The sequence below is a fragment of the Falco naumanni genome, chromosome 8, assembly GCF_017639655.2.
Source record: "Falco naumanni isolate bFalNau1 chromosome 8, bFalNau1.pat, whole genome shotgun sequence".
Classification (NCBI taxonomy): domain Eukaryota; kingdom Metazoa; phylum Chordata; class Aves; order Falconiformes; family Falconidae; genus Falco; species Falco naumanni.
Genome location: NC_054061.1, coordinates 29,924,604 through 29,933,046, shown reverse-complemented (window position 1 = coordinate 29,933,046; position 8,443 = coordinate 29,924,604). Strand labels below are relative to the sequence as shown.

The window sequence follows — 8,443 nt, the reverse complement described above, 5'->3', positions numbered from 1 at the left end:
AACAGGGGGGGTGTTATCTGAATATGGGGAAAGGAAAGGAATATTTTCTATTTCCTACCCTTCTGATACTTAGAGTTAAACCAAGGTTATCCTACAGCAACTTCAAATTGTGAATAACAAGCAAAATAGAGGGAAAAGGTGACCCTTCAAGATTTCACTTTGTGATCAGTATATTATTAGGGTTGAATACATCAGCTCTTCAGAATATTGTACTGTAGTTCAAAACACATAGATGAGGGCTTGCGAAATCAGAGCAATCAAACAAAAAAGCAAGATACATTCTTGAACAAGAACACATTAAGTTCTCAGATCTCCAGCACAGAGGCTGGAGTCGGTTATCATTTCGCAGTAAATTCATTTGTATCAATAAATCTGAGGGAGACATCAAGCAGAAAGCTTATGTTGGAAGCCTCAAGACAGTTATTGTGTTTGGCGATGAAGAGACAAAGATATTTTTCAGGAAGGTCTTCTTTATCTTACCTCTGGTTTAAATTTCAGTTTTTCCTTCTTCTTTTTCCTCTTCCCCTTCTTCATTTTATTGAAGTTGTGTTCAACATTAATAATACCACCAAACAGTCCACTTAGTATCTGCAAAGCTAACAACTAACCCTTTATTCAGAAGAGCATACGGGTGTTTATAAAAGAAGGTAAGAAAACCTGCACAGAGGGATGGAGACCTTCCAGAGACCAAGCAACAGGGCTTTGAAGGAGATGCAGAATATAATGCAGATGCACTCTAGTTGCTATTTTAAGAGCTTTATTGCTGTGGTTACCCAATAAGTATAGCGTGATATAACACTGTGTCTATCTACCTGAGACAAGAAAGGGCTATCAACTGAAACAAAGGCAGGAATGCCACATGCAGTCCACCTCAGGAAAAAAAAAAAAAGATATTTCTATATTAAAAATATTTCCTATATTCTCTAATAAAATATATTTCTTAATAACATATTTTGCTATTAGGAAAGGCAAACTATTTTTTTTTATGTGTGTGCTGTAATTTTGTTATACAGCATTGCAAGTCAAAGGGGAAGACAGTTTACACATACCTCCCTAAAGAAAACTTTATGCAGGTACTGTTTGTGAATAATCACAGAATTCTTCTATGTTCTAGTCACATTTCTCCATGTGACAGTACTTTTTTCTTTGAACAAACAAGAGGTGGAAAATTCAACAAGTACACTACTTTAAAGGTGACATTAAGCAATTCTAGAGTTAGCACTGGTGACCTCTGTGCATTTACATTTTAGGTTATCATCCACTGCCGGTCCATAATCAGAATTCTCCAAAACTCAGTATAGAGAAATGCAAAAGGATGATAGGTCTCACAAAATAAGCATTCCCTAACAGTGTCTTCTAAGGATTACTTCTGTCCTTTTATGTTACAGTAAGCAAGCAGTAGTATAGATATGACTTTTTAACCTAGTCTCTACTAATCCAAAACTGTGACTGGCACAAAATCACACAAGGGAGTTTTTGTTATCCACTCAGGGCAGGGCTATACCTGCACCTTCCAGATACAAAATCAAGCAGGAAACAGTATCAATAGGTGTTATATTGAACGCAACTCTTTTCCTCATTAATAGAACAGACTTCAGAGTAAACCACAAGTTCTCCAACAAGTATAGCCAAGACCCTCAATCCCAGACTTATACAATGTTCATGTGTTTTCACACATCCAACAGACCCACCAACTTATCATCTTTAATTACTGAATATTGGCTTAAGGGATGTGTTTGTGAGCAACGCAGCGATACACGTGGTGCTAAATTGCAGGTAGCGCTACCACACCTTTCCTACCTGTACTCAAGGCTGATGGGATCAGTACACAGAGTCCTGAAGCTGGAGAGTGTGTGACTCCGAAATGCAAACGAGCAAGATGAGATGCCAGCATCAGGGCCCTAATTGCATTAACAGGCTTTAATGGTCCTAATCAGCCTCCTCCACCCGCACTATTCCTATAGGCACAGAATGAGCAAGCAGATGGGTGAAGCTTTAACTCTGTGAACTTCATGCTGAATATGGGACAGGCCCGAGCACTCTAAATCGGAGTAATTTGTGGCCTATTTGTTACACACTACAATGAGGAATAAACATTTAAGTGCCTGGCTGATCTCATATTCTTCTAACATTGTAATGCCGCAGGGGTCGATGTTCTTTTTTCTTTCAGTCTGTTGTTCCCTGTGCTCCAAGAACCCAACCTTTCCCCAGGGAACACTCCTTGGGAGGGGAGCCCACTCCCCCAGAGAATTCTTGTTTCCTTAATCAATGCATGTAGTTTGTTCATATCTACCAAATTCTTTCATTTAGCTATGTCAGATATACGTACTGTAAAATATGTAGTGTAACTTCCTATTCCTGAATGGAGGACCTGGTTGGTATGCTTCAGTTTGAAAACTGTTAGCTAAAAAGGTCTACTGTTCCCTTCAGAAAGAGCTCTGCTAGACCACTTGATATTTTCTGATATGTAATATTTCAGTAAGAGAACATATCAAACTCAAAAGTGACTGCAGTGTAATAGGTCAGCTCTTGAATATGAGCTACCTAAATTAAAAGCATAATAAATGGAAAAGAATGAAAGTGCTGTAGGTGCTGTTACTTCACCTGCTTTGTTTCTCTGTGACAAGAGCCTGTTCTACAAATCATAGCAGATCTTTTTAAAAGTTACCCATCTTACACAGACAGAGGTCCAAGGCTTTGATCATTCAACACCTAGTAAAGTTTTCAAATCCCTAACCTCTCATTAAATGCCAGTTAAACATTTTCAAGCAGGAACACAGCATAACACTGAGTGAAAAGCTAAACTCCAAATTGCACAGCATAATTGCAGATGCTTGTGGGTACAAGCAAGTGTCCTTCAGCGTGCACGGTAAGCAGCACAATTTTATGTCCTGTATGGAGAAACCCAAAATTAATAGCACTGAACACTAGCAGAGATTTTTGTGAACTGTCACCAAACACATACCTATTTATTTGACTTTGTTTTGTTGGGGGTATTTTTATGTAACCATTTTCTGATGATTCATGGCATGTGAAGAATATTGTAACAGATATTGATCTGAGTTTTGCAGCTTATTACAAGCTATACCTATTCTTCCTTTAACTTATATTAGGTTGTAGAGGTAACCAGAAACACATTTTTTTACTTTGATCTTGATTTACTCCTTATGAAAGGAACCTCTTACCTTTCAAGACCAGAGTTAAGACTGGCCACCAGATGTCACCCATCTCCTATTAGCTCCCCCCAAGCCTGTGTACGCAGGCTTGAGAAAACATACCATTCTCCAGAAGCTGTGCTAAATAGACTCGTCTCACCACTACAAAATATAGTCATCTTCTCCTTAAAAAAATACATTATCTTCCTTTGCGGTAATGGCTCCCAAGCACTGACGCTCAGTAGCTTGTAGAGCGTGTTTTAAAGACAACCTAATAGTAGATGAATACCCTGCAACTCCTGGCACAAATACCTGTGTCTAAAGCCTAGAAAAATGTTAGCTGATGTAATGCATCCACTTAGTGCAGCCAAAACCGCAACTGCTACCAAAGACAAGATCCGCACCTAACCTTAGGCATTTGTAGGCTGTGAAGATTTTAGTGGACAAGCCCAGGGCAGGGAAGGCAGGAGAGGGCTCCTGGGCAGCTGTTTCGAGGCGTAGGGTCAGCCAGCCACGTCTGTCCGCCCCTGCTCTCCTGGCCCCTCTGGCTGCCAGGCCGCCCTGCACCGTGAGGCGGCACCGGCAGCTCGCCGGGCCGAGCCTTCCCGCCAGCCCCTCGGCAGGCTCCGCTAGGCCTGAGCGCCACCCGCCACCCCGCGGGGCCACCGGCCGCTCGCCGGCAGGGCCACAGGCAGGTGTGAGGGGAAAAGGGCCGCCTCAAAGGAAGGCTAGGTCGGGGGTGCGGCTGGAGACGCCGCCGTCGCCCCTCAGGCGCACCGGGCTGAGGGGCACCGAGGCGTCGCCTCACCGGCGGGCTCGTGGGCGTTTCCCGCCGGAGCCGCCCTCGCACACTTACCACAGCGTGTGCGGCGGCTACGCACCGGTGGCCGTGCCCGCTCGCGGGCGCTTTCTCCTCGCGGCCGCGGCCGCTCGGCCCCCTCAGCGCCGCGCCGCACCGCACCTCGCGCCCCCCCCGCCCGCTTCCCGCCCCTGCGGGCGCCGCGCGCGCGCTCCGCAGCCGGGCCGGCACTTTGCACACGCTCCCTCGCTCTGCCGCGGCCTGTCACAGGCGCTTCCGGCCGGGCAGGCTGTTAGCGCGCTCCCCGCCCCGCCCGCGGCCGCCGGCCGTGCCGCCTGCACACGGGCGGGCGCTGCCGTGCCGTGCTGTGCCGTGCCGAGCCGAGCCGCGCCGCGCGCGCCCGCCCTCGTTGGCGGCTGGCAGTTTGCAGACGCTCCCTTGCGCCCGCCCGCCTCCAGGTGGCCCGGCCCCCACGGCGGGCGCGGCGGCCGACCCTCAGCCCGCGCCGGCCTCCGCCGAGGACCATGGGCGATGCGCTCCTCCCGGCGCGGGGGGGCTGCGCACAGGCGGCGCCGGAGGAGGTGAGGCGGCGCCGGGGTGCGGGTCGCAGGGAGACTGGGGCCGCGCCCAGCCCCGCTGAGGTTGGGGGGGGGCGCCGCCGTTGCCCCCCTCAGGCCGCTGCGGCTCCGTGGGCCGTGAGGGAGAGCGGTCTCCTCAGCTCTCCCGCCGCAGCCGTGTGGGGCGGGAGCCGCACCCTGGGGGCACATCGCGCCCTCATGGGGGGCGGCCCGGCGCGGGGGAGCCGCGAGGCGGGGCCGGCGGCGGGTGCGGTGCGGAACGGGAGGGAGGGGGCTCGCCCAGGCAGCCGCTTCGGTGCGGCGGGGCCCGTCCTTGCCGCGGCCCGGCCGCCCCCGTCACCTTGCGTAACGACCTTCCGCGCCCGGCGCCGCGGGAGCGCCTCCGCGGGCGGCGGCTGTCGCCTCCCGAGCGGAGCCGGGGCCCCCGAGCTGCCTGGGTGGGGGGAGCGGGGGGGGCGGCCTGCGAGGGGCGCGCCTCGGGGGCCGGGGCAGCGCTGGCGGAGGGTTGGTGGAGCGCGGGCGGCAGTCTGCGCCGTGGATGGGAGGGTGGCTCTCGGGGGGTGAAGTCTTTTGAAATCGGTTCCTTACGATCTGATTTACGAGCTCCCGGCTCCACCCGATGCCGATTTTGCTTCCTCTTCGGACTTTGTAAACCTCTAGGAAGCCAATTTGCGAGAAGGGTTCCTGAAAACTGGCATCTCTCTGCCAACTGTGCGTTGGTCTGCCATGTCTGCTACTTTTTCGCCAGAGGTGCGTTGAGCTTTAGGTTGGAAATAACCGTGCTCTTCGTTTGTCGAGTTCGGTATTTCTTACGCATCAGCATCATCTTGTGGTTTGATCGTAGGGATTTTTTTTGTGTGCGTCAAGTGGCTGACCTGATGTGATCACGTAGATGTGTGGACCTGTGTTGTACAAGAATTTTGGGGGCCCGTTTTCAGTCTCCTTCCAGTTTTGTTTTAGCAACTATTTAAGATAAACTTGCATTTTAATATATCTTAAGGGGGAAATAAATGTCACTCAGTTTTGAGGAATGAAATCAGGGTGGAGGCATTTCTCACTGTTAACATTAGGGAGTGTAGGTTCCATGTTTTCCAGTTACAGTATATTATCAGTCTTACCTTTTGACTGCTTATTTTCTTTGCTGGCACTGTGGTCAGTAAACTTGGGAGAATGAATTCTTAATTCTTGCATTAGGTCTTGATACATGAGTCTCCCTTGATAACTGCAGCAAGAATAGAACACTAAATGAAGGCTCACTCTTGAGATTCATGTTATTCTAGTATACAGTCTTAGTTATCTAAAAACCTGTCACCTTGTCCCCATGAAATAGTATGATAGCTTTTTCAACAGCATGACTCATAATCCTAAACACAGGGATAGATTTTGACTTAGTGCAGTGCAAGTGCTTGATCTCAGCAAACAGCCTTGTGTGTGGAAAATGCAAGTAGGTTGCAGGGCACGTCTGGTACTGTATCTGTTCATCTTTGTCCTCCGGAGGACAGCATTTGAAGTTGTTTGTAGGCTAGGGATATGTCTTTACTCCCAAATCAACGAGGTGATCTCAGTTCTTTCAAAATACTTTTGCCTTTTCATAAAAGACTGAAAAGCTTTCAAAAAAGGAGGAACCAGTTAGTTCTTGGTATTTATTATTGAAACCATTTTGCCTGGGGACACTGAGTCCAATTTAGTCTGAATGGGTGATTTACCTTTTTCCTTCTTCATCTCTATGTAATGACTCTGACTGTTCATGAGAAACTCTGCTTACTGCAACACCCACAGTTCACTTATAATTACTGGTGGCTGTACCAAGCCTAATAGTAGGAAAAACCCTGCCTTTTTTCTGGTGGTTTTGTTACATGTAAAGTAACTTTCACTGCTGCTTCTTGCTCTTTACCTGTATGAGGTGATGCATGGAATAGTTTACTCTTAAAATGGCCCATGGAGCAGTATGTTTAGCAAAAGGAATATCTGTTCTTCATAATTTAACGTATGTAGACTGTTTTCTGTTATGTAGAATATGGTTTTATTTTGTACAAGCAGAATAAGGATTAAATGAGAACATAAGCTTCTTCTTTTCTGGGTGATAAATCCATCCTCCTGTCTGGAGGAAGGGAGCTTGTACAGCCTGGACTGAAAAGATGCTGAAAGACAAAGTGACTGAATATAAGAAGATCAGGTTGTTTAAGCTCCCAAAACTAAACTGCCTAAAACTTGAGAAGCAGCTGGCAACACTGGGTGCAAATCATCTACGGTCCTTAATCTGCTTCGTGAAATAGAATCTGGCAAAATAACGAAGTGTTCTGAATTTCTAAAATGACTTAGAATAAAGACAATTGCTCTCCCAATTTTGTCATCTCCCCCCAACCAGATTCCCTTCCTTTCTCTTGTTTAAAAAGATCTGTGCCTGAGGTAATATGTAGAATTTTATTAGCACCACTCATTTCCCTTCAAGTTTGATTTTTTTTTTTCTGTTTTGTTCACCCTACTTTTGCTTCTGTTTAATAAAATAGCTTAGTATGCAGTTTTCTTCCTCATCTTTGCTCTAAAATTTTAATAGAACTTCAGGAGTAGTTGGTGTTAACTGCTCTTCACTGATATAATAAGTTGATTATTAGCTATGTGATGTTTTGAAGGCTTATGTGGATGCAGTGTTCATGTTTTGAGCAGACTGAGATCTAAAGAAGACTGTCTTAATGTTTCATGAGAAAATGGCAGAATTATTTTAGTTTTATTGATAGGAAGAGCAGTGATAAGGGAGATACAGTGGCAAATATTATTTATGGTTATCTGCCAACAGATGGTCTGACAGTGTATGCTTAGTCTTTTAAATAGATGGTGGAAAGAAATACAGTATGATGAATATAAAAAAAGGCAAGTTCTGATAGCATTTTCATTTGTCACATTATTCCTGAAGTGTATGCAGAACTCTTTTGCTTAGCCCGGTTTGGAACCAGAGCAGTACTCCAGCAACAACTCTTGGTAACTAACATGGGAAGCATCTGCTGAAGGAAATTAACATGCTGCAGAGTGCTAATCAGCTGGGAATCTGATGAGTGGAAACTCTTTCAGGAATCAAGCAGTCTTGCTATATTACTGCATCTTCAATTTCAAAAAATTATTAACTGATTTGAGTTGTTTTTTATTTATTTATTCCTCTCTACTTTTGCTGAGTTGGTATTTATACATCTCTGCATTTCATATAACACATATGCACATGAACTTTAAACAAAAAACCACCCAACATTAAAACCTAAAAAATCTTTTCTCTTCCATACTTCAGAAGAAAAAGTGGAATATTTTATGCATGCATAAATGTATATTTATAAATAAACTCTCTGTGTGTATGCATGCACATTCAAAGCCCTTTTTTTCCTCTTTTAGCTTCCTGTTAAAGGCATATGTTATTGAAGTTGTAAAGGCTTCATTATCTGTTTCTTCATTTCTTGAGAAGCCCGGACCTATAATATAATGAAGTACAACTTCTGTGAGTAATAAGGCTCATTTAGGTCATGTTTTGATAGTGGCTTGATTTCCATCACTTCTGATCCCATCTCTTTAGACTATTTCTTGGTTTTTTTCATGTAAGTTGATAACTAGAATATTGTAATTCATGGCCACAAAAATAACATAACTGGAGTTTTATACAAACTTATATTAGTTCAGTGAAGGGTTTCAGATACTGACATAGGCTGTCTTAATTGGATGACATTTGAGGAGGAGCTACCATAATGATGGAGAATTTGTGACAGAAGTGCTGACAGAGATGTGAGGCAGTGGCTTTTTCTGACAATGCGAATGGGTGGATAGCCTTACACTTCTCATCAAGCTGGAACATCTCAGTAGTCTTGAGATGAATTTGTGGGGTTTCGTTCTTGTCTTCCAACAAGGAGAAGTCTTATCTGCTTTAATCA

At 45.6% G+C, this 8,443-nt stretch overlaps 1 protein-coding gene across 2 annotated transcripts in view; it reads left to right on the top strand.

Moving 5' to 3' along the window:
* Window positions 1-4,351: 4,351 nt before the first annotated feature.
* MGAT5 (alpha-1,6-mannosylglycoprotein 6-beta-N-acetylglucosaminyltransferase) overlaps window positions 4,352-8,443 on the top strand; it is a 132,327-nt gene continuing 128,235 nt past the window's right edge. For both annotated transcript variants that reach the window (XM_040603513.1, XM_040603512.1), the window contains exon 1: window positions 4,352-4,535. The gene's annotated coding sequence lies outside the window, so the exon portion shown is untranslated. The remainder of the gene's footprint in view (window positions 4,536-8,443) is intronic.